Below are 25,187 nucleotides of genomic sequence, written 5' to 3'. Positions count from 1 at the left end.
CAGGAACTCTTTTCTCATCTGCCCCATTTCACACTCCCACTCACTTGCTCTGGGCCTCCCACTCTCTTGCAGCCTTTGCTTACACATGCTGAGTAACACTGAGAAGCAGGCAAGATAAGTGCTGGGTGAGCCCCAGTGTGCAGGCAGAGGTCTGTGGCTGGTCCCATCTCCTGCACAAACACCTCCAGGCTCCAGGCAGAAGGCACCAAAGCAAGGACCGAGGCCCAGGTCCGAAAGGCCTACCAAGACCACTTAGTAATGGATGCTCTTTAGCGAGAGTCCCAGATACTTCAGTTGAAGTTCCTTCAAAAAGACTGTGCACCTCAGGACTGGAGAGGCATAGGCACCCAGAGGCCAAACCCATATAATGGCTCCCCAACTTAAAAAAAAAATTTTTTTTTTGCCACGCACAGGTTTTGGGATCTTAGTTCCCTGACCAGGGGTTGAACCAGGGCCCTTGACAATGAAAGCTTGGGGTCCTAACCACTGTACCACCAGGAAATTCCCCTCCCCAGCTTAAATTAAAAAAAAATCATACTCCAGGACCATGAATCTCTACTCTTTCAGGCAAATCATGGCCGAGTTACCATCTCACCACCAGTGTGTAATTTAAAACATCAGACTTTGCTGGGGTTTCTTTTCTTCTTAACTTCTTTTTAAAAAAATCAAACAATGATTTTCCAATATAAGCGTATGGAAACTTAGAAGTAAAAAAAAAAAGTTTTTGCTTTTTGTTATACACAGAACACTATTCTCAAGGACAAGGATGGGAGAGCAATGTGTATAAATGAAACCCTAGTCTATCCCCTCCCCCCAATGCATTCTCACGCTGTTATTCCATTACACACAAGTGAGATGTTCACACACATAGACTCTCTGTCACCCACTCACATGGGCCATGACCTGCTGAGTCACACCTCCTCTGCAAGGCTCTTCGTGCCTTTGTTACCACTTCTAAAATAGTGATTATAATCCTTGCCCTTCTCCCATATTTCTCTTGAGAAACTTGGGTGAAAATGATTGATAGAATGTGAAGTGTGACCACAGACATATTCATTGCTTTTATTCCTGTGTTTTCAGAAGCAGGAACTGAGACCCAGCATTACACACACACACACACACACACACACAAGCAGGGAGGCACCCAGTGGGGAATCAGGTGTTTTGAACTGGGGACACTCACATACACAGCTTAGTGTCCCTGCCGGCTCCTGAGCCAGCTTGTCACAGTTACCTGAACACAGGGCCCAAGGTTGGGGCAGTGCCAGGACTGGGGCCTAGGCCCAGGGGAAGGCAGCTGAAGCCATTGTGCTAAGCAGCCTGTCGCATACCAGTGGGACCAAGAGGAGGAAGTTTTCTTAGCTCTTGGCTCTGATACTTTTGGAGGTTTGGGAATTCTGGAGACCTGCAAAGTGATGCCAGTCAAAGGGCAGGCCCTGTACCTTAGCCTCCCTCCAGCCTTCTCTTTGTCTCCCAGGCCTCACCCCTGTCCTACACAGTCTCTCAGGGCCCTCCTGCTCATTGCCCGCCCCATTGATTGAAAGTCTCTCTCAGGTTCTCCAAGGAGTCCCAGGAAAAATGATCCGCCAGCCTATTGATTCTTCATTAGAATTACATTTTCACGTGTGCTAAATTGGTTTTAAAAGCTTTTTCTGTTGTTATTGTCTTGTCAGACCCTGCGGTCCAGGGCAAACCAAGTTAAAACGTTGTGGCTTCTTAGAGAAAAAAAAAATCACCGGGGCCAGGTCTGTGATTACTTGCTTTCCTGCCTTATTGTTGTCATGATGACAATTGTGATTTTCTTTAAGTATCTTTAGGAAAAGAGCCCTGCAGGAGGCCACTCTTGTCAGACTAGGGCTGGCTAGGGGTGTGAGGGGGTGGATGTGTGTGGAGAGGGCTCTGAAGCCCATGGAGGAAGGACACAAGAGTAGTTTTTCTTTCTTTAAAAATTAAACTTAGCACTTGAACCTGTATTAATTGCTTCTGGGACAAGAGGAAAGGTGAAAGTTTTCGAAATCACTTTTGTTTTCTCTATCTCCTTCCAGATTGAACACAGGAGAAACAGAAAACACAACCTCACTTATTCTAGCTCCCTGCCGGTTCCCCTAAATAACTGGAGAGGGGGTGTGTCAGTATTTCACAAAGTGCTGAGGGCGAGGTTGCAGACTTCTGCTTTGTCGTGGGGCAGAAGCCCAGTCACAAGGATGCTTTTAATCATTACACTTTGTGCTGGGGGAGGAATGAATCCAAATGAGGGTAGAGAAGAGGGAAGAGAGAGGTAGGGATTCCTACAGAGAAAGGGGGCTGGGGGCCCAGACTATCAGAGAGAGACACACAAACAGACACAACCCAGAGTCAGTCTGATGGACTATTCCTTGCAGAGAAGCAGAGGATAAAGAAGAATTCAAGGAAGGAAGAAAGGAGGAAGAAAGAAGAGGGAAAAGAGGGACTGAGAAAAGGAAACGTATAGAGGAAGGGAAAGAAAGTGAAAAAGGTAGGCAGAGGAGCAAGCCCCGGGGAGTTGGCAGCCCCTCCAGCCCCGCCTTCTTCCTGGCCTGGCAGCCGGAGGCTGTACTGGGGTGTGGGTACAGGGCGGCTGCGGAGCCCAGGCAGGAGAGCCGAATGTCTCCGTGATGTGTTTATCCCCTAATCAGTTCATTAGTTATAAACAACATGACATTAGAAGTTAGGAGGCAGTTGATATTAATTTTTATTTAACTAGTTGATGTTTAATCCGTCACGCCAGGCTGGGTAGCAGCGAGAAAGATCTTCCTGACACAAAACCAGTTAGAACTTCATAAGGCGCAATCAGTGTCCGCGCGTTGAAACAAACAAGAGAGACAGAGACAGAGAGATAGGGAGAGACAGAGAGACAGAGGCAGCCTCGCCAGAAATGGAGGCTGCTAGGCGGCGGGGGCGGGGGAGGGCAGGAGAGAAGTAAGCTGGAAAGGCTGAGAATACAGAGAGGACTGCTCGGGCGAGTGGCTGGCAGTCCAGAACTGAGCCCCAGGCCCAGCACTGCCGGAGGCAGTATTGCCGGAGGCAATACTAAGGGGCTCAGCGCCCCCCGGCATGCCCGGTCCCAGGAGCGGTGGGGCCATGAGCTAGGGGCCCTGCCAAGCCGGGCCGCGGCCACCAGCAGCCTTCGGCCATGCAGTGCTTTGGGTGTCCGGCGGTCTGGAGGGTGGTCAGAGGCTAAAGTCCCAGCCAGGCTCGGCCCAGACTTTCCCATACGGTCCTCTCCGAAGCCCAGAACGCCGTCCTGTCCTGCTCCAGGAAGAGCGGCCGGCAAGGAGGGAAGTAGGGAAAGGCGAAGAGCCCGTGCCCAGCGGCTCAAGTCTGACAAAGTTTGTTGCGATCGCAAGCCAGAGCAGGATATGTGTGTGTGTGTGTGTGTGTGTGTGTTGGGGTGCTCGGTGGTGGCAAAGGGGGAGGAAGCGATCGACAGTCTAGCGATTCTGCAGGCGGGAAAGGGTTTTCCTCCCAAGTTGGCCAACCCCTCCAAGAGCGTCCCCGGTGCTGGACTCCCAAGTAGAGACCAGGCTGTGTCGGTCGCGGGTTCCTCGGGTGGCCTTGCCCAGTTAAGCTCCCTTCTCAACCCCGCCCCCAAGCACGAGCTGTTCGGCTTTTTCCACCTTCACCCCGGGCACCGGCCGGGCACTGGCTCGGTCACCGCTCGGTGACCCGGCACGGACGGGGAAGGGGGGTGGCTCGGGCTGTAGTTTTCCGCCCTCGCGAGGGACACTATTTGGAGGGGCCGAGGCATCCTCACCCGCGCGCAGACTCAAGCCGAGCATCTCACCATTTGCATGTTAATCTGCCTCCACCGCGAAAAGGAAATCGCTGAAATTCCGAAGAAAATTGCCTCTCGCCAGCGGTTAATAGTTAACTCAGACGGGAAAGTTCCCAGGGAAAGGCGAATGCTGGGGCGAGTGGCGCAGGGGAGGCGGCCTGGGAAGGCTGCGGCCCGGCTCCGGCCTCTCCCCTAGCCCGGCGCGCCCTCTCCCTTCGCCCGGCGCGCCTCCCCTCCTCGGGGCGGCGCGTCCCCCACCCCATAATTAGCATCGTTTAGTTCACAAAACCCTTCCTGGGAGAAATCTGTTCCCTCGTTCCGGGGCTCAGTTCAGCACCTGATTCCGCCGGGTGAGGCGAATAAATCACGCGGTGGTGGCGGCGGCGGGAGAGCCCGACTCGAGCCCGCCAGACTGGGGCAGCCGGGAAAACGAAAAAGTGAGAAAGAGGCGGCCAAGTCAGGAAAAACGATTTAGGGAGATGTTGCAGCCCTCGCGCAGGGAAAGCGAAGGGTCAGGGAGGGGAGATCCAAAGAAAGACAGGGACTCAGAGGCAGAGTCGGGACCAAAATAGAAGAGGGAGGTACAGAAAAGGACCGAGAGAAGAGAGGCAGAGACAGAGTGAGAACAAAAAAGCGAACGAAAAGGAAGGGAAAGGGGGAGGTTAGGGAAAAGGGAGGAAACAAAAGAATAAAGGAAATAAAAGAAATCCAAAAGATCAAATGCTTTTGTTGTTATATCAAAAAAAGAAAAAAACAAAACTCCCCTGCGAGGCTCATCTGTGGAAGCGCGCCCCGCGGCGGCCAGTGCTCCCTGCCCAAGGGCCGAAGACCCGGGAGCGCAGTTTGCGCCCTCAGCGCTCTAGGCCGGGTCGGCGTAGAACCCGACTCCCGTTTGAAGTTCCAGGGCACGGGGCGCACAGGAGTATCTGCCCTCGGAAGCAATGGAGTTTGCGTGTGGGATGTCCTCCTGGATAGATGGCCGGGAGCGGATGAGTAAATAAAAGGCGCACGGCTCTTTCTTGGGCGCGCACTGGGCACCAGGAACTTTCTGCCCCAGCGCGAAGGGAGCCAAGGACTGGGAGAGAAGAGGCTTCTGCTGCTTAGCTCAGAGACCAGCTTTCCCGTAGCTAGAACCCCCCTCCCACTACCACACATACTCTTTGGCAGGGTCCACCTGCTCCACCACCCGCTCCCCCACCAGCCCCCTTACAGATTCCTAGCGCCCAGGAGGGCTCTCAGGGGCACAGCTACGAGCAAAAAGTAACGCGTCGAGAACCGCGACCCGCACCAGCGGAGGGCGCATTTCCTGACTCTCCTTCCCGCGGCTAGAGAGGCGCGGCGCAGGTTCAGCTGGCTCTAGGGGCCTGGCACGGCATTGGGCTGCCCAGGCCAGAAGTTGGGGAGGAAGAAAGGGAAGAAGAGAAAGAAGCGGGGGAGGGGGTAGGGAACGTGCAGAAGAGAAGCAGAGAGAAATGAAAAGTGGAAATGCGGGCTGGAGGGAAAGGCAGAGCAAGGGTGTTAGGGAGCGTCTCCCCTTCGGTCTGACCCTCGTGGGAGTGCTCCCTCCCAGGTCTCAGTCATTTCGAGCCCCTGTCCTCTGGCCCTTCCTCAGGACGCCAGGCAGGAGACGGAGACCCGGAAAGGCCTCTGTGCGCGTGTGAACAGAGGGTGAGGAGAGACAGGCTTCCCTGCCAGCCGGGCAGACCCCAGGATGACAAGCATTCCCAAAATTTCCAACCTTTGGGACTTCCGGGTCAATGTGGTCCAGCCCACTTCGCCCCTCCTCCGGGCTTCTACCCCTTCCTCCTGTCTTGTTCCTCTAGCCTGCTCAGCCACTGAGCTGACTAGAGGAGTTGGGGGGGCGGGGGGCGGGGGGCGGGGTTAAATACCTCCAAGAAGAAAACCGGTAATTCAGTCAATTCCAACTTTTTCACAGGGACAGGAGAAACTGATATCTAGACCAGAACACTTTGGGCTGGGGAGGAGGCAGTGACCAAGCTGACTTATGTGGGAAAGCACTGGTCAGTCAGTTAGTACGACGTGGGGCTGCTCTGTGATGGACACTGGGTTTATGGTACTGTACCCCAAGTTCGTATGCCTGAGGCACAGTGAGGCCGAACAACACCAAAACGTTGGGAATTCGGAGCAGAAAAAGGTTTATTGCAGGGCCATGCAAGGAGAAAGGGTGGCTTATGACCCCATCAAACCCTGAACTCTGAAAGGTTTCAGCAAAGCATTTTTAAAGGCAAGGTGAAGAAGGGGCGTGGTTGGTTGTTGCAAACTTTCTGGTGGTGGAATCCTTTGTTCTTGCAGCTGTCCATGTAGGTCAGGTCCCTATAAATCTTCAACAAGGCAAATGCTATTCTTTGTTCTGCAACTTTGTATTTCTGTATGAATGGTAACCTGTTGTACCTTTAAAGACCAGAGCCTTGAGAATGGGCTATCCTGTATATTTCAGGCTACAGGCAACATTTTTAACTCAAAGCAAAAGCAACAGAATACAAAGATTGAAGTAAAATAAACATCTAATGTGGAGTCAGATTTTTTTCTTCCCTATTATTCAGTTCAGTTCAGTCGCTGAGTCCGACTCTTTGCCATCCCATGGCCTACAGCATGCCAGGCTTCCCTGTCCATCACCAACTTCCAGAGCTTGCTCAAACTCAGGTCCGTCAAGTTGGTGATGGCATCCAACCATCTCATCCTCTGTCATCCCCTTCTCCTCCTGCCTTCAATCTTTCCCAGCATCAGGGTCTTTTCCAGTGAGTCAGTGTTTTGCATCAGGTGGCCCAAGTATTGGCTACAGCTTCAGCATCAGTCCTTCCAATGAATATTCAGCACTGATTTCCTTTTGGATGGACTGGTTGGATCTCCTTACAGTCCAAGGGACTCTCAAGAATCTTCTCCAACCCCACAGTTCAAAAGCATCAATTCTTTGGTGCTCAGCTTTCTTTATAGTTCAACTCTCACATCCATATATGACTATTATATTTAAGTAGATAAATCACACACTGGCTCTGCTTTTAAGGAGGATATCACCTGGTGGCAAAAAGAAAGTTTTTGCCAAGAAACTCCAGAAAGTGTCACAATATGGACTGGAAGGGTGACTGAGACACAGGGGGTGTCAGAGAATGCTTTGTAAACAGATGAGGTCTTGCAAGATGATGAAATGTACACCAAATGCGGGGGATACCTGGCTGAAATATTCCCAGGCAGAAGATTAGGAGCAAAAGCATGGGGAGGATTCTGTGAGGCCAATATGGATGTGTGAGTTGAGTCAAGGGGAGCAAGGTTGGGAGGTAGGTAGGGCCTAGATCAAGGAGCACTTTTGCAAAGGAGTTTTGATTTCTCATTTAGGCCATGGAGTGTCATTGGAAGATTTTATACAGGGAAGAGAAAAGATCTGATCTGGAGAGGAAAGACCACTGCAAATGTAGATGGTGGGCTGGAGGTAGAGAAAGCAGCAGAGACTGGGAAAACTGTCTCAGCAAGAGAAGATAAGAGGTCTTGGAACAAAAACCTCTGAGGGAAATAAAGAAGAGAGGGTAGATGTGAGAGATGAAGGCAGGATGGTCAAGACTCAGGCACAGATTGGATGTGTGTGTATATTGTGGGGTGAGATGATAAATTAAGGTCTGTCTGGGTCTCTGGGTAACTTAAGTCTCAACTCTGATCCCTCGCCTCCCCCTCCCCTCTTGTCCCCTCCCCCTCCACCCATCCCCTTGCAAACCCTTCCCTTTCAGTGGTTATATAAGTGGAAACCCCATGTATCATATCTGGAGGCAACTCCTTTCCCCTTGTCTCACGCACCCTTACCAGGCAGTCCCATGTACATCACAGGAGAGGAAATTCTCATTAACTCTAAGACAGAGAAAGCAGCATCTAAGAGTGAAAGATGGAGCTGAGGTAGACCCCTCCCCTCTTTCAGTTCCAAAGCATACCAGTTTTCTGGTCTTGGGCACATCCCTTGAACTCCTTGTGCCTAAGTGTTCACATCTATAAAGTAAGGACAGGATATTTGACTTGGGGAATTATTGGGTGGTATTAAACATGGGGTATAGTAACCACTGACATATAGAAGCCCACCCCATGCCCAGACCTCTCGGCAAACACTGATTGAGCATTGTCTCATGCACAGGCACAGGGTGTCAGCGGGTATAAAGAGCAGTAATATAAAGATATTCGGGGAAGTTGTTGATCCAGAGGGAAGACCAGGTGTCTGACTGGAACAAAATACTAAAAACCAATATGTCTGAGAGCTTACTGCATGTTAGACATGCTTTGCATACATTAATTCTGTGTGTTCTGCCTACTATTTATTCCTAACTACTTTAAAGATGAGGAAACTGAGGCACAGAGAGTTTCAGTAACTTGTCCACAATCACACAGCGAATAGGTGGCAAAGGTAAGATCTGTACCCAGATACTGCCTCCATAACCTATGCTCCTAAGCACATGCTATGCCAAGTATTCCTAGGGCCCACTGCGGAGTCAGAGAGAAAAGAGACACAGGCTGTGGTTCAGAGGTTGGGTGGGTCCTTCAGCACATCCAGTTGGTGAAACCCAGGAACCCTTCTCCCCTCTTCTTCCAAATCCTCATACCTTTCACCATCTCTATACTCTTCTCTCTCCTCTCTTCTCTCTCTCTCTCCTCAGAGCCTTTGAATCTGGAAACCCAGAGTTAGGTCCTGTGACCTGGCCAGCCAATTCTGTGAGGCTGCAGGGCCAGCAGCCCTCACCCAGCCTTGCAAGAAGCTGGGAGCCCCACCCTAAGAGTTTTCCAGCCAGGCCTTGTCCCTTCCCATGAGACCTCAGGCTTTTCCAGCTTCCAGGCCAGCAACCTCAATATGGGGTGGGGGTGGGGGTGGGGGGCTCCCTGCCACTGGGCTTAGCCTCTGATCGGGCCTCGTGGATCCTGATCCTGAGCACCAGCCATGGCAAGAATTCCCTGGATTGAACCTGATGCCCTCCACCTACAAGCCTGACCTGGGTTGTCCCATTTGAATCCCCATGAGCTGGGCCAAAGCACCCTGGGAACTGCAGAGGAGCATGAAGGACCCTACTCATGAGCCCATCCTCATTACTGGCTCTTCTGGGTCCACAGAACAGCCACTGTGACAGGTACCTTTCCCCTATATGCTAGAATCATCCTATAGTTGCTCTTTTCCCTAAGCCTGCAGAGGTCTGTCTTTTTCCTCTTAGAGCAGGCGTTATCTTTGCCAAAGGCAGAAATTGAAGAAGTTCTGGAATAATCCAGGACTGTGGAAACTATCTTTAACCCTTCCAGTAAGAGTGAGACAGAAATGAATGTGTGTGGCAGGAGGAGGGTTTTGGGCCTTTGGGTTTGGAGGGGTCTCATTTTTTTTTTTTAACTGGAATTTAACCAATTCCCCACCTATTACACCGAATGGCCTTTTCTCAATGATCTGTGAGTTCTTTAAAATACTCACTGTGGCCAGGCAGATATTATACCCAAAGTGCCAGTGCTGTGGAGCAAAACCATTTATGAACTTTTGGGTGTCTGCCTTCCCAGGTTGCAGCCCAGTCTTTTGAAAATCTTCCTCCAAGATGGACAATGTGTTAGGCAATACGCTGGGTCACCCAGAACAGACACTAGGAATGAAGGTGACTGCATGGATGTGAATTAAGAGAGAGTTTTCTCTGTTGTTTCCTCCTCCGCCCTCCACCCCCCACAGCACTTGGTCAGGGGAAGCTGTCTGAGGGGTGGCGGGGGTGGGGCGGAGAGAAAGGCTGCCTGCAGCATCCTTAAAGTAAATATATCCCCTCCCAAGAACAAATTATTCTCTTAGTTTCCTCCTCTGAGTGAGGAGGCTCATCCATTCTGCCCGGCGAAACTAAAGAAATAAAGCCCCCAGCACAGCTCCTGGCACACGTAGGGGCTCGCATAAATGCTATTGTTCTTTTCGTTTGTCTCTAAAGGAGCCCCGCACTGCATCAGTCACAGGCTTGGGGTTGACGGGTGGGAGCTGGGAGCCCTGAGGGTGAGCTTCCTGCCGCAAAGCCGCGCCTCCTGGACCTGGGGCTGCGGACCCGACTTGTTCCCCTGGCGCAAAGCTGTACGTTCGGCTGCGCAGGCGCGCGGACCAGGGCTAGAGGTTGGACCACAGGTCAGATGTGGGATGGAGATGAGGGATGCGGACTGCGCTCGGAAGCCTCTGCATCCTCAGCCAGTCTGCAAAACGGTACTGGTGGCCGCCGCCGCGGAGCCCTCCAGGCTTGGAGCTGCCCGGAGCCCAGCGCATCTTCCGCGCTTCGAGCGCGCTTGCCCGCCGCCGGCTCCGCCCCGCTCGCCGAGAGCCCGCACTCGATTAATAATCATAAACCCCCCGCTCACCCTCCTCTTAAAATTAATAACTCTGTAATTAGAGTCATTTCAGAAGCCTCCTGAGCCGCCGAGGCCTGCCCGGCCGCTGGCCGACCCGCGCGCTTGGCCGAGAGGTAGAACGAGGCCCGGCGCGGCGGCCGCGGCATCTGCAGGTAGAGAATGAGAATTAAAATCGCTCTCAACAATCCAATACACTTTTTATCAGCCATCTATCTGAGAGCCGGGCCCATTCATCATCCGAGGCATTCTCCCTGAAAACAAGACCCATTCAGATTTTATACAAATTATCATATTTATCATCGTCTCCAACTCCGGAGTAACATCTCCGCAAAGTGTCTGCCGTCTCCCCGGGGAGCCGCTCGGCTCAGAGCGCCCGAGCGCCCGCCCGGCAATTCCCCCGCCGAGCCCCCTCCCTTCGCCCCTTCTTCCCCCTCCCCCTTCTCGGGTCTCGTCTCTGGCCTTTGATCCACTGTCTCTGCTTTCCCCACCGCTCTTTTCTCCCCACTTCCCATCAATCTCTCTCTCTCATCCCTCTCTCGCTCTCTTCTCCCTCTCATCTCGCCCTCTGGCCTTCGATCCGATCCATTGTCTCTCTGCTTTCCCCTCACCTCCTAGAACACTTACTCACACACTCTTCCTTGCACCACCCACCCCTGGCCCCCCAGTCCACCCCGTGTCTCCCACCTGGTCTCAAGGGCCTGGTCAGGTCTTTCTTCTCTTCCTATCTGTCTCTCTGTCTCCATTTCGGTCTGTCTCTCTGGATCTTTACTTTCACCCCACCCAGCATCCCCATTGCCCTGCCAGAACCAAGCAGCAGGAAGGGCCGTTTGTGACCGCAGCTCATGCCTCCCCTCGTGGATGGAGGAGGTGTTCCACAGTGGGAGTCCCCAGGTTGATTCCAGGTGTCAACTCTGGCCCACATCTGGGAGCATGAGAAAGTGAAGCAAGGCCACAGGAAAGACACAGCCATCACACACTACAAACACACACACAACCCACCACACATACACACACTACACACATGCACACACATAGCCCCCAGTACATTCATCCCCTCACCACAGACCCACCACACATATACACCCTCATACACACACAGCCCATCACCCAACACACACAGCCTCCAACCCACAGCCCTCAATACACACTCCACACATACCTCCTGACTGTAATCATGTAACTGATCTCACTACACATTAAGCCCCTCTCATACCACACACAGCCCCCAATACATACATAGCTCCCTACCACACACCTGGCCCCCAATACGTACAAACATAAGGGCAGAAAGTCACAGCTTCTAAAAATCTAAGTGTGCTCACTATACGCTCTTGTCCTCTTACCCAGATTCTCAGGCCCTGTCCTCTACCTTCTGTTACCGTGGTTTAGGCAGGAACAAATCAGGCACTACAGCCTCTGGAAACACCTTCTGGCTTGGGTGGGGAAGTAACCAGCAAGAACTTAGCTCCCTCAACCAGTTACTGAAGATGCTCTGCACTGACCCTCAGGAGTTAATGAGGCCTCCCCAGTTCAGACCCACAGACATTGGGGGCATTTCAGAAGGGGCTTTTATTCAGATTCTATGGAGGGAGACCTCACAAAGAGTAACAGCAGGAATGTTGAGAACACAGGTTTCTGACTCAAAAAACCATCTGTGAGTGATTACTTCCTTTCTAGGCCTCAGTCCTGAGGGGTGACCCTGCTGGCCTCTCTGGGGACATTGAGGCTCCAGTATTATATTGAGGTCCTCCATGACCCAGCCCATCCTATTTCCCCTTAAAAACCTGCCTCAGTGGGGTGCTGTGGAGGAACCTCTGGCTGTAAATCCTCTGGGCCCTTGGTTGGTTGATTTATTTGTTCCTCAGCCATTAGTTCAACAACCATTACAGAGTGCCTTCTCTGTGTCAGTTCTGTGGTTGGCAGGGGTCATGGTGATACAAGAGATACATAGCCCCTGCCTCCATGGAGCTTACAGTCCAGAACGATGCTGTCCAGTGGAATTTTCTGTGATAGTGCAAATATTCTGTATCTGCACTTCAAGATGGTGGCCACTAACCATATATGGCAGTTGAACACTTGAAAATCTGAGGAACAGATTTTAAATTCTATGTATTTAAATTAACTTTAATTGAATTTAATTATTTAATTTAAATGTGGAAAATGGCTACTATATTTGCCAGCATAAGTCTCACAGGCAGGTAAGTCTTAATTTCTTTCAATGGAGCAGTGTATATATGAAGGAATTCCCCTCCTCTTCCAGAGATGTGGAAGGTTTGTGAGCAAGGGGCCTCTGAGCATGACTCCTCTTCCTGTTTGGACCACCAGTTTCCCACATGCAACAAGAAGGCACCCCAGCCCCACATGTGTGAACATAAGAACCTGTGCCCCTAAGACAGGCCCATTTGAAAAATTGTAGATGAGTAATTCCCCATGAGAGAGTAATAATAGCATTTTTTGGCTACCAGACACTATTTGCACATGTAATTTCATAAGTCTTACGGGGTTCATAAACACAGATGCCTGTTGGGGCAGAAATGGCTGGGAAGACAACAGGCAAGGGGACAAAGTTCTCTCTAAAGGATGGGATTGTCATGCTGAAGTAGGGGCCAGTGATGGCTAGCTGTCTAATTTTTTAAGAGTAATGAGGAATCTTAGTTTTTCTTTGAAATTCATTTAGAAATTATTTAAATTTTTTAAAAAATGTGACCAGGCAGATGACCAAATGATGGATGTGTAAGGATAGTCACTGTGGCTTTGCTTGAGAGTAGAAGTAATCTTAATGTCCACTATTAGGAGTCTGCTTGAATGTCATGAAATATTTATTCAATGGAATACTAGGCAGCCATAACCAAGAATCAAGTGAATCTTTGTACATAGGTGAGGAAAGATCTCCAAGGTGAACTAAGTGAAAAAAGTAAGGCATAGAACAATGTGTAACAGACCATTTATTTATTTTTTATGTTGGTAGGTACCATTTATTGATAAGTGCTTTTTTTTTTGCCACACAGCATGTGGGATCTTAATTCCCCAACCAGGGATCAAACCATGCCCCCTGCATTGGAATCATGGAGTCTTAACCACTGGACCACCAGGGAAGGGCTGGGACCATTTATTGAAAGAAGAAGAGGCATACATATATATGAAAGTGTTAGCTGATCAGTCATGTCCAACTCTTCTCGACCCCATGGACTATAGCCTGCCAGGCTCCTCGGTCCATGGAATTCTCCAGGCAAGAATACTGGAGTGGGAAGCCATTCCCTTCTCCAGGGGATCTTCTCAACTCAGGGATCGAACCTGGGTCTTCTGAACTGCAGGGAGATTCTTTACCATCAGAGCCACCAGGGAAGCCACATATACATATACACACACACATTTGTACCTGCACAGATTAGCTCTGGAAAGATATACAAGAAACTGGAAATAGTGGTTGCCTCAAGGAAGAGGGCAGGGGTGGAAGGAAGACTTATTTTCCTGTGTATACCCTTTGGCACTACCTGCATGATTATGTATTTACAGTGTAGGCTGAGAAAACCTAGCTAAAGGCCAGCTGTGGCTTTGGGGTCACTTTATTAAAGTCTCTTAAATCTGTTACAATCTTGCTTCTGTTTTTTGTTTTGGCTGTGAGACATGTGGGATCCTAGCTCCCTGCTCAGGGATTGAACCCACACCCCCTGCATTGGAAGGCAAAGTCTTAACCACTCATGGGGTGTCTGTTTGAAGTAGATGTTACTGACCCTATTATATAGATGAGGAAGCTGAGGCTCATTTGGATTAAAGTTGGTCAAGTATATGTAGCTGGTTAGTGGTGGCACTTCAATTCTAACCAGGTCCCTCTGGTTCGCTAGCACCACATGGCCTCCTCCCGGAAGTGGGGAGGAATGATGATGTCAATAACATCATCACTGTCAACAATAGTGTTTATTGGAAACGTTATATGCCAGGTGCTGTGATAAATATTTCATGTCTCATTTAATTTTCACAACAACTTTATGAATTAAACATCATTATCATTCCATTTTATAGACGGGGAAGCTGAGACTGAGAGGTTAACTGTGCTTCCAGAGTTACACTGGCCAGAAGTGGTGGAGCTGAGTTCCCTGCCTGGGTATTCAAACTCCAGAATTTGGTTCTTAATCATCTCAACGCAGAAAGTTTTGTATCCTGGCAGGCGCTCATCCCCAAAATACTCTATCACACCTCCCTGGGGTCTGCCATGAGTGTACACTGTCTCCTATAGTGTGGACCTGTGAACACATTTGTTCAAACACATCTGTCCTGAAGTAGATGTCCTCAGGGGACAGACTTCTAGTGTTATCTTTCATAGTGAGAAGAAATGGATATCTGTTAGCAATGGTTCTTTGGATTCCTGGTGACTTGCCCTTCCTACCTATACCTTTGCACTGCCCTTTCCTCAGAGTGGCCAGAGTTGCCTCTTTTCTCCAAGTAAATATGTGCCTGGCTCCAGGGCCCAGGCACTGCCAATACTAAGTGATTGTAGAGCAGGTTTTCTTTCGAGTCTCTTAACATCCATTGAGAAAGGCAGGAAAGAAGTATTTATTCCCGTTGTGTGGATAAGGAAACTGAGGCTCACACATACACACATACCTGCACATACTGGTAAGAATGAAAACTATATTGTGGTGCAAATTAATCCACTTACTCCATTATCTCATGGCAAAGTCTCCAAAGTCCCTGCCCCCATCCGGGAAACATGCGAGGAGCATTCTCCAGGCGGGCCCAAGCTGGAGATGAAAGAAGACAGAAAAAGAAGCAAAGAGCTAAGGAAACAGCCATGGCCTTTGAGCAAGAAATTCCCCCATTGGCGGCTTGAGTTCTATGGTTAAAATTGTGGCTAAGTGCGACTGACAATCTGGTGTAGCTCTCTGTGACCAAGGACATGTGTATACTCATTCCACTGGCTCTTAAGGCACTTGCTTCCCACACTGTTTCCCTTCCCTCATGACAACCCTGTCCTCCTGCCTAGTCTGATCCAAAGAGCAAGTGAATGGGAGGGTCTGAAGATTCTCAACCTGCCCCCTGAGCCCCCTCAGCCACAGGCCTAAATGCATGTGCTAGCCCCAAGCCCAGTGCATGATTCAGGAAGAAGAAGCAGGCAGACATTGAAGGAGCATCCCCTCCACCCTCCGAACTGTGTCCATGTCTATGATGGCAAAACATGTGCTCTGGCAGGATCCAGAATCTTGGAGGGTCCAGGGTAGCCAGAGGCATATTTACATGTAGATGGCAAATCTGGCGACTGATATATTAGGCCTTTCCTAGGGCCTCAATAATCTCCTCTTAGGGATACTTTTTAGTATTTATTTATTTGGCTGTGCCAGGTCTCAGTTGTGCCACACCAGAATGTAACTCTTGGATGCAGCATGTAGAATCTAGTTCCCTGACCAGGGATTCAAGCCTGGCCCCCTGCATTGGCAGCTCTGACCCTTAGCCACTGGACCACCAGGGAAGTCCTGCCTCCTCAGAATTTAACAAATACTTAAAAGGAATTCCCTGGTGGTCCAGGGTTAGGACTTGGAGCTTTCATTGCCGGCTGGGGTTCAATCCCTAGTCAAGGAACTAAGATCCCATAGGTGTGTAGTACAGCCAAAACAAAAACAAACAAACAAAAAACAAATACTTATAATGTATATGCTGTGTACTTGGTTGGCACTCCTGTACATAGTTTTACAAGGGCGTTAGTTTCCTCCGGCTGCTGTAACGCTGCTGCTGCTGCTAAGTCGCTTCAGTCGTGTCCGACTCTGTGCAACCCCATAGACGGCAGCCCACCAGGCTTCCCCGTCCCTGGGATTCTCCAGGCAAGAACACCGGAGTGGGTTGCCATTTCCTTCTCCAATGCATGAAAGTGAAAAGTGAAAATGAAGTCGCTCAGTTGTGTCCGACTCTAGCGACCCCATGGACTGCAACCTACCAGGAAAATCCTCATGGGATTTTCCAGGCAAAAGTACTGGAGTGGGGTGCCAAAACAACACATTTATTAGCTTACCTTTCTTGAGTTCAAAGTCTAAAACAGGTCAGCAGGCTATGTTTCTTCTGGAGACTCTAGGGGAGAATTCGTTTCCTTATCTTTTCCAGTTTCTAGATGTCATCCACATTCCTTGGCTCATGGCCACCTCACTCTGATCTTGCCTTCTGCCCTCACATTTTCTTTGACTGCTATTCCTGCTTCCCTCTTATAAAAACCCTTGTGATGACATTGGGCATGCTTCAAAAATCCCAGGGTGATCTTCTCATGTAAAGATCCTTAACATGATCCTACCTTCTAAATCTCTTTTGCCACGTAAGGTAAGATAATCACAGATTTGGGGGGTTGAGATTTGTGAGGTAACCATTATTCTGCCTACTACAGCAAGTATTCACTCATCTAGTGCCCAATGACAACTCTGTGAAGCAGATGATATTACTATTACCATTTTGCAGATGGGGAAGCTAAGGCAACCAGAGGTTCCATTTGCCCAGTGTCATACACTAAGTACATGACAAAGCCATAATTCAATTCTAAGCAGCTTGTCTGTAAAGCCTGTGCTCTTAACCACCAAACTACAAGTATTTGGGGGCTTGATAAAAGCACATGCTCTGTGACATCCACAGACACTCCATATACTCAGGCATCTCACATAATGTCTATGCATTATTCACAAACATATATATAACATACACTTGCATATGCCCTTCACATATATGCACTCTGCTCACATACATACACTCCATAGATACTTGAATATACACAAAAGACCTGGACACATGCATTCAAAAACATCCCCTCTGCTCACATGTACTCATACTGCATGCATATACACATGTCCTAAACACATATATACACATTTATGCACACTATCCCATACAGAGACTATGCATAAATACATATTCTGCATATAGACCAAATGTATTATACTTTCTATGCTATGTGCATACACAAACATCCTTTCACAACCACACAATGCCCTATGATACATACATCTTGCACATGCATGCACACTGAGCCAAGCAAGCATAAATCTTCTTTAAAACATATCTTTCAAAAAGACACATAATATGCCTGTGATAGCATACATAACCCATACATGAATACACCATGAACATGCAATATACTCAGCAAATACCTATCCGGTCTAGACACATATGTAACCTACACATAGACTCTATGCATTTATACCTTATTAGAGTCTCACCTGACATATATACGTATTTGAACATACACACCCTGAACCCCAAAGTTCTGTACTCTGGGTACCCTACCTACATATCTATTTACATACCATACATATATTATCAAGAACCACCATACACACACAGATAGAGTGGCCCTGGGGACACACATCCTGCACACGCACACACAGCCCACCTAGAATGCATACATTCATGCATATATACAATTCTTTCTTAATACACTTTATATGCACATCTTGCAGTTACAGAAATGTACATCCTATCCATCAGGACTAAATCCACAGTGAATTGTCTGCCTTGAGTAGCACTTTACACACAAAAATAACCTCACAACTGTACAGCCAGATCAGAGAGCTTCCTTAGGCATTCCCCGACCCTTGAGGGGGACTCTTATCCCCATTTTCCTGGAGAGGAGGCTGAGGCTAGGAAAGGGCGGGGCTAGCCCAAGGGCGGCCCCGCCCCCTCCCACCTTCGCCGTTGTGTGATCAGCCCCCGGCTCGTATCCCTCAGCCCCAACAGAAAAGTAGTTCCAATACCATGTTTGTTAACTAGGTTATCTAGGCTGTGGAAGATTTTAATGTTGAATTTTATAGCTTTACCACGCTCTGCCGTCCTTGTGAATATTGTAATATTGCATTTTTTACAAGTTACTCTTCTGTTAATGTTCCAGCTAGTAACTTTTATAATCCTCCTCAATGAAATTTTTTTGTATTCTTCCGCACCGTTAACCCCAATGGCGGCGCCTCGGCCCCTGGCAGGAGGCAGATACGAGATGAATTCCTCTTTAATCAGAAATAATAATAATAAAAACACACACGCGGCTCGGCTGCCTCTCACTCTGGCTTCCCTCGCCGCCGCGGCCGCCTCTCTGGGCCGCCTGTGGGCCCTGCGGCCTAGGCCTGGGGCGGCTCCGAGAGACAGCCGACAGCCGGCGCCCGGCTAGGGCAGGACCAGGCTCCCGGGCGCTTTTCCAGACTCTCGCCCCTTGGCGTCTCCCTCCCCGACGCCGCTGCTCCCGCTCTCCCAGAATCCGAGGCTCCACTTTCCGGGATCCAGAACACACTCCCTGTTTTCCATCCCTCTGCCTGTGTCTTTCCTTCTGGGCCTCTTTGGCTGTCTGTCTCTTCCAGTCACTGTTTCTGCCTCTTCTGTCTTTCTGCCTCTGTCCTCTAAAGCGCTCTTCTTTGTGGATTCTTCTCTTCCCCTCTTCTTCCAATCATTTCGGTTTTCTTTCCGGCTTTTCTCTTTTCTACCTCTTTTTTCTCTATATCTCCGGTCTCCACTCCTTTGGTTTTTTCTTTTCAGACCATTGCCAAAACTCCCAACTCTACATCCCAAATGGCTTCTGGTCCTAGTGAAATGGGGTTTTGAACTAGGTTGGGGCTGGGTTGGGATTAGGGGTGCCTTTGGACTAAGCAAATAGCACATTGAAAACACCAGGCAACAGGAGTATCAGAGAGGGTTATGGTGTTTGTGGCCATGCAGGCAGTTGGGGACAGTTGCGGGGGGGTGGGGGGGGGGTGCAGGGAGAGGGTGTCCAAGAATCAGGGGAAGGCTCAGAGGGTCCTAGCTGCTGGGGCCTGGGGAGAGAAGGCAGCTGGCCAAAGAAGCCCTGGCTGAGTGTCAGACATACTCTTGCCCTGAGGTTCTTTCTATCTGATGGGAGAGACCCACCATGGAGGTAGGAGGAAAATGGGCTTGCAGTTTGGGAATAGTCTCCAAGGAGGGGGATTGTGTGTGCATGTTTAGGTGCATGGAGTGAAGGGCCTGTCTTTAATGATAATGGTAGAAGAAAATATGATCTAAGACTATAGCATAGAGATAGTTGGATAGCATCACTGACTCAATGGACATGGATTTGAGCAAACTCCGGGAAATAATGAAGGACAGAGAAGCCTCGTGTGCTATTGTAGTCCATGGGGTTGCAAAGAGTTGGACACAACTTAGCAACTGAACAATAAGACTGTAGACCACACAGATTCCTTCATTCAGTCAACAGATATTTATCGAGCATCTGCTTTGAGCACCAACTGAGGCCCACTGCTCAACCCAGAGAACACAAAGGTAAATAAAAACATAGTCCTTGGCCTCTTGGAACTTATGGGTTAATGGAAGTGACAGATATTTAAATAATCACACAACTTGCAAACTAGAATCACTACTAAGAATTTCTGAGCTGGAGGCAGAGTACATCCCCTTGGCTTTCAGAGATCCTTCAGAGGCTGGAGGGAGCAAATTGACCACAGGGCTTGATAAGAGCTTCAGAGCCTCTCATCTTCCTCCTCCCACGCCTGCTCCTACTTTACAGAGGGCACTACTCCCCCAGTTCATGTAAGTTTTATCAGCTGGTCTTCAAGAAGTCACCCCATCAGATTTCCCTAGGGACTCCCAGATCTGACCACTAAGGTACTCTCCTTCCTTGTAATGCAGAGGGGAGTACTGCCCCACACATGAGAACAGAGATGCCCAACATCTGGAAATCTCAGCCCCAGCAACCGCCGAACATCTGGAGCGCTAATCACAGGAGCCGCGATCAGCCCGGAGGTGGGGTTGGGGAATGGGACGGGAGGTGGGATAACTCAGCAAGCGGGGCCCTCGATGCCCAGCTCCTCGCCTCCTCCAATTTGTACCTGGCCGGGAATGCGCCTCAACGCAATGCTGAGGACCCCCCCCCTCCCCCTGCCAGTGTCCCCGCGTGTACCATCATCGGCGGAACCCCAGGTCCTCTAGCAAGGGTTAACGGCCCGACGCCCCACTCCCAGCTCCACGTCGGACCAGGAGCATGCAGGTGAGGGAATATCTTTAAACCACGACTGGGGGTTGGGGGGAGAAGAAGAGGGACCGGAGGAGGAGGGGTGGGGCGGGCGTGGTGAAGCGGGGTGGGGGCCCCCCGCGCGCCTGTGCGGAGCGTGGAAGCTGCGAGCGCCCGCGACAGTAAAACATCTGTAATGTGCCATTCGCCGCTGCTCGCTGATTGCTCATGGATTAAAGATTAAAATCTCGGCTTTGGCAGATGGGGAGAGAGAGGAAACTCTTACGAGCACGTTTTGCATCTGCATTTCATTCTGCTCGGTTCCCTGCGCCACGCCTGGTGGCGCCCGCCCCACCCCGCCCACTCCGCTCCCGGTTACCCCTGCGCCACCCGCCTGGCCCAGACTTCTCAGACCTTTGGTCCTATTCCCACCGTCCCTGTCGCTCCGAACCCTAGGCGCCTGCCCCCCTCGTCTCATTCTCATTTGGAGTTCTCATCTCTGATCCAGTGTTGGTTCCCCGGCTCCCACCGGAGACTCCAGGCAGGGCAGAATGAACTTTCCCCAGAAAGAGGGTTGCCTCCCTTCCACATGGGGGCACCGCCCGCACGCCCACCGTACCTGGCTGCCTACCCCTGGGAGAGGTACGCAGGCCGAGGAGGGCTGGTGTGCGGAAGGTGGATCCAATGGTGGTACTCCTGGCCCTTGGAAATGGTGACATTTGATTGTGACGTGGCCAGGTGGGCTCACCAGCGTGGATGTGTCCCCTCTATTTTTCACACTGAGCTGCTGTGGAGGCTGGGAGATAGAATAGACAGGGACAGAACGACTCTTAGGAGCTCTTAGGGCCGGGAGGGCTACTCCTAAAACGGGGTCTGTTTTGGTTTTAGAATAATCCCTGTAAATCAGCCTGGTTCTGGACCACAGAGGAGTTGAAATGCTGGTGTTCAGCATTTCACACCCGGTGTGTTCTCCACACCCGGAACAGATCCACTGGCTTCCTCATTTCTCTGTCTCTCCCAGAACGTGTCTCTGGATTAAACTTTGTCTTGGAGGGAAATCCGGGCAGAGAGAACTAGAGACAATGGGCTGTTAAAAAGACAGACAGGTGTTAAAGAAACAGAAAAAGGAACAAAAAGCTGCAGAATAGGATGGCAGATGTAAGCAGGTGCATCTGGTGATGGGGGGAGAAGGCTGGGGAGATGGTGAGAGGGAGCCCTGCCTAGGTTCTCAGGACTCAACTGGGAGGAGGAGGTTGGTTCAGAGTGAACAGAAGAGATGCTGAAGAAGGATGAACGAGAGGAGGGTCGGTGTGGCAGATGTAATTAATTACTGCATATTAAAATGTTTGTTTACAGAGATGAACAGCGGCCAGAGGTCTGATGGTAATTAATTCACAGCATTTCCCAGCCCTCTTTGAGCCCAGACCCCTCTTGGGGTCTGGGAGTGGACTGGGGTGGGTAAGATACTGGCTGTTCTTGTCCTCCTCTCACCAGGGATTGGAGCCCTGATTGCTGACACTGGAGGGAAACTGAGACAGCATCTCGGCCAGTCTACACACTCAGGGAAACCCAGGCCAGAGTGAATTTGTGACTAGTGATTTGCTCAAGGCCACTAGCTAGTTAGTGATGGAGCTAAGGCTGTAGTCTTTGTTTTCTTGCTCTTAGAAATATGTTCAAGGAACACTGAGGAGATGGTGATCTTGGGTAGAGATGATAGAACAGAGGGCAGAAAGGGAGATTAAGACTGAAGAAAGAGCTTGGGAAGAAAGAGACAGACTTAAGACCATGGTGGAGAGGGGACTAGAGCCCGCCACACTGGATAGGTTGGGCCAGGCAGCCTGGTTATCAAAAATCGACTCTATCTCCTCACCCCTTACCCCCCACTGTACTATCCTGAGCCAAGAGGAAGGAGGGAGGTACAGCTAGCATCCAGGTCTTAGTATCCCAGCCTTGTGACCTTTTGGAAATAATGTAATGTCCCTGAGCCTCTGAGTCTTATAAAATGAACACCTTCCAGGTTGGGCAGTTGGGAGGAGTGCACTGGTTGTTAGTAGAGAGGGATTGGGAAGTGGTGCTTACTCCATGTAGCTGCCTCTGCACCCACTTCCTCTTCATTCGCACATGCTCACATTCTCAACACATGTTCACCCACACCCTTTAACTCATCTATTTGTTCATTAAGATATTGGCTGAGGGACTGCTAGGCAGGTATGTGGGGTGAAGAGATGCAAGATGCAGCCAGGATTTGCCCCTGTTTTGTAGGAGCTCATAAGAGACTCATAAGAGCTCATAAGACAATAATGAAGAGAGACTCAAAAGTGAAGGCACAAAAGGAATGTCACCAGAGTGAGGGGTAAGGTCAGCAGATAGGAGTCCCGGGGGCAGCCAGGCTCCAGGAGGGGAGGCTTCTGGAGAATCTGGGCCCAAGGATAGGCCACAGAGGATAGGTAGGAAGGAGGTGGGAGGAGTAGGAATGGAGGAGGAGGAAGGCTCTGTAGTGGGGCTGGGTAGGTCATCAGTTCATAGGAAGAAGGCAGGAGCCACCACACACACACCCCCACACACACTCCAGCCCAGAGTCCACAGGGATTCCACATAGGCCTCTTATTTGGGGAAGCACAGTAGGGGGATCCCTCATTTCCCGCCTTAGGCCCTACTCCTTCTGTACCAAATAAAGGGCTGAGATCGGGTTGTAAAGCGAGCAAAATTTCCCTTGTATCTCAGCACCATGAAATGACATAAGCGTTTAAGGGAGAGGGAAAGGAGACACCAATGGTGGGGAGAGGGAGGGGTTGAGGTAAGCCACTAAAGAACTGGAGAAGGATGAATGAGTGTGTTTGAGGAGAATAAGGCCTTCATTCCCTGAAGGGCCAGGGCTGGAGGAAGGATATGAGCAGGAGGCCACGACTGGTGGTGTGTGGTGGGGGCTGTGAGGGCAGGCTGAGTGTGTCAGTGCTCCTGTGGGCGCATACCTGTGCATGAGTGCATTCTTGGGTGTGTGGCCGTGGCTGCAAGGATATGTTTATAGGTGTGTGAGTGAGTGTGGATGTGTGCCAGCATGTCAGCATGCCCCTGACTGTCCCTGAGTGTTCACGTGTGAGGAGATGTGAGAGGCTCCTTTTGTACATCTGGGCCTTTCTCCTACATCCATGAGGGTCCCCATGCACCCTCAGCCTCTGCAGGTAAAGTGGGAGGAGGGCAGGGTCCCCCAGGGAGGGGTCTCTCACCCAGGGCCCTTCCAGAGTGCACTGGCCTCCCTCACTGTGGCTGAATCACTGTCAGAGCCTGGGGTCTGGGCCAGAGCGTCCCTCCAACAGCCCCTCTGTCCTTGTGTGGCTTTTATACCTCTGGGGGAGGAGGGCGTCACACATGATATGTTTATTGCAAACACACAAAGACAAAAGAAACTCAGGAGATACAGATAAATGAAAAGAAGGAAAAACCCACCTGTCAACTTACACCCAGGGAAACCCTCTCTACAAGTTGGTATATTTCTTTCCGAACTTTTTTCTCTGTGAACAGGGTGAAAGCAGAAGCGGGGTCGTGCAACGCAAACTGTTCAGTTGCCTGCTTGCCCCCGGCCATCCTGGCTGCCTCTGTGCCTCTCTGGGGCCACGACTCCCCTCATCCCAGCTCTGAGGCTGCAGCGAGGGAGACGCTGCTCCCGCCTGCCCCCAGAACCCCAGAACGCACGGGAGGGCTGGGTGACGACTTGTCCTTGTCGGGCTGGGGTGAGGGGGTCGGGGGCACCTGCTGGGCGCCCGGCCGGGCAGTGTTGGGCCTGCAGCTGGCGGGTGAGCGAGGCGCAGGGGAGGAGCTGAGGGAGGGAAGGGAGCGGAGGGAGGCGGAGCGGGGCTGTCGCTTCCCATCAGGCGAAGGATTGTTCCCGACACGCGCAGGCCCCGCGGCGTTTCTGTGTCAGGGAGTTTTGCCGGCTCCGTGACCCATGCGAGGGGGGTCGGGCTGCGCGCGGGGAGCGGCCAAGAGTGACCAGCGCGGCCGGCCGCATCATCACCACCTGGCCGGGTCACTGCTTCCCTCTCCAGCCGGGAGCGCCGCCGAGTGGGGGCGGGGCTGAAGGATGGGGCGGGGGCGGGTTTCTCCCAGAGTCACTGCCCCTCCCTCTCCCTTGGGGAAGGTCGAGTGGGAGAAGCATTTCCCACTTGGAGGGAGCATCGGCAGAAGTCATCACGCAGGGTCTCCGTGTCTTCCTTTTGGAATGGAGGGGAAGTCTCTCCTAGTCTTGAATTAAGGATGTCCTGTTCCCTGAGAAGTGGATGAGGCCACTGGCTAGAGAATGGAGTGCCTGAGGGTGAGCAAGTCCCTCTGACAGGAGCCAGGAGGCCCAGTCAATCCCAGGTTGGCCCCAGAGCCAGAGCTGCTCAAATAGAACTGGAACCTGGACTCTCAGTGGAGTGAGACCAGGGACCAGGAAGGCTGGGGTGGGGCATCAATGCAAATAAGATGATAATGGGGGTGTGGGTGGCCGAGTTTCCCAAGCTGGGATGGCGGGTGGAGGGATGGAGGAGGGGCTGCAGGGAGAGAGGGGCAGGCTCGTGACCTCTTCCCCCCACCCACGGGTCCCATCTGAAGTCTGCGGCTCCCATCTTCAGCACTTAATGATTTTGACGGACCCCACCCGCGTACCACCCGGGCCTTTGTGTCTGCCAGACCAATGGCCCCTCTCCCGGGCCCACCCATCAGTCACCCGGAGCTCCAGCTGTTCCCAGCCTTTGGAGCAACCTCGGCCATCACCACTACAAATTGGCTCTCAACAGCCGCTCAGAGACCCCTTTTCTGCCATTGTCTCGGGACAAATGGCCCTTCCCCTGCACACCGCCCCTCAGGCCCAGCCCAGACTGCCTGCTGCTCCTGGGAAGGGGAGGGAATGCCCACAGAGCTCTTCTGGGAAGCCTTCCTCCTTCTCTAACCCCACCGTTCTAACCTGGCTGGGCTGGTAGTTGGGTCCCCACCGCCCAATTCTGGCCTAGACACCCTGTGGCCTTTCCTCAGACAGATATGGGCTCCATGCTGTTAAGGACTGAAACTCCCCCTGTTTCTGTCACAGCCTCCAGAGCTGAAGAAGTCTCAGTACGGACTTGTTGACTGAGG

The 25,187-nt window shown here is 51.0% G+C and overlaps 1 long non-coding RNA gene across 1 annotated transcript; it reads left to right on the top strand.

Annotated features, from left to right (window-relative positions):
- Positions 1 to 18,287: 18,287 nt before the first annotated feature.
- LOC132343947 (uncharacterized) lies at positions 18,288 to 24,085 on the top strand. The gene is made up of 3 exons (XR_009492982.1): positions 18,288 to 19,654; positions 19,754 to 19,867; positions 20,010 to 24,085. It is a non-coding gene; the product is annotated as an uncharacterized lncRNA (long non-coding RNA).
- The last annotated feature ends 1,102 nt before the right edge of the window (positions 24,086 to 25,187 follow it).

This window comes from Bos taurus, chromosome 26 (assembly GCF_002263795.3).
Source record: "Bos taurus isolate L1 Dominette 01449 registration number 42190680 breed Hereford chromosome 26, ARS-UCD2.0, whole genome shotgun sequence".
Classification (NCBI taxonomy): domain Eukaryota; kingdom Metazoa; phylum Chordata; class Mammalia; order Artiodactyla; family Bovidae; genus Bos; species Bos taurus.
This window is presented reverse-complemented; position numbering and strand designations above follow the sequence as displayed.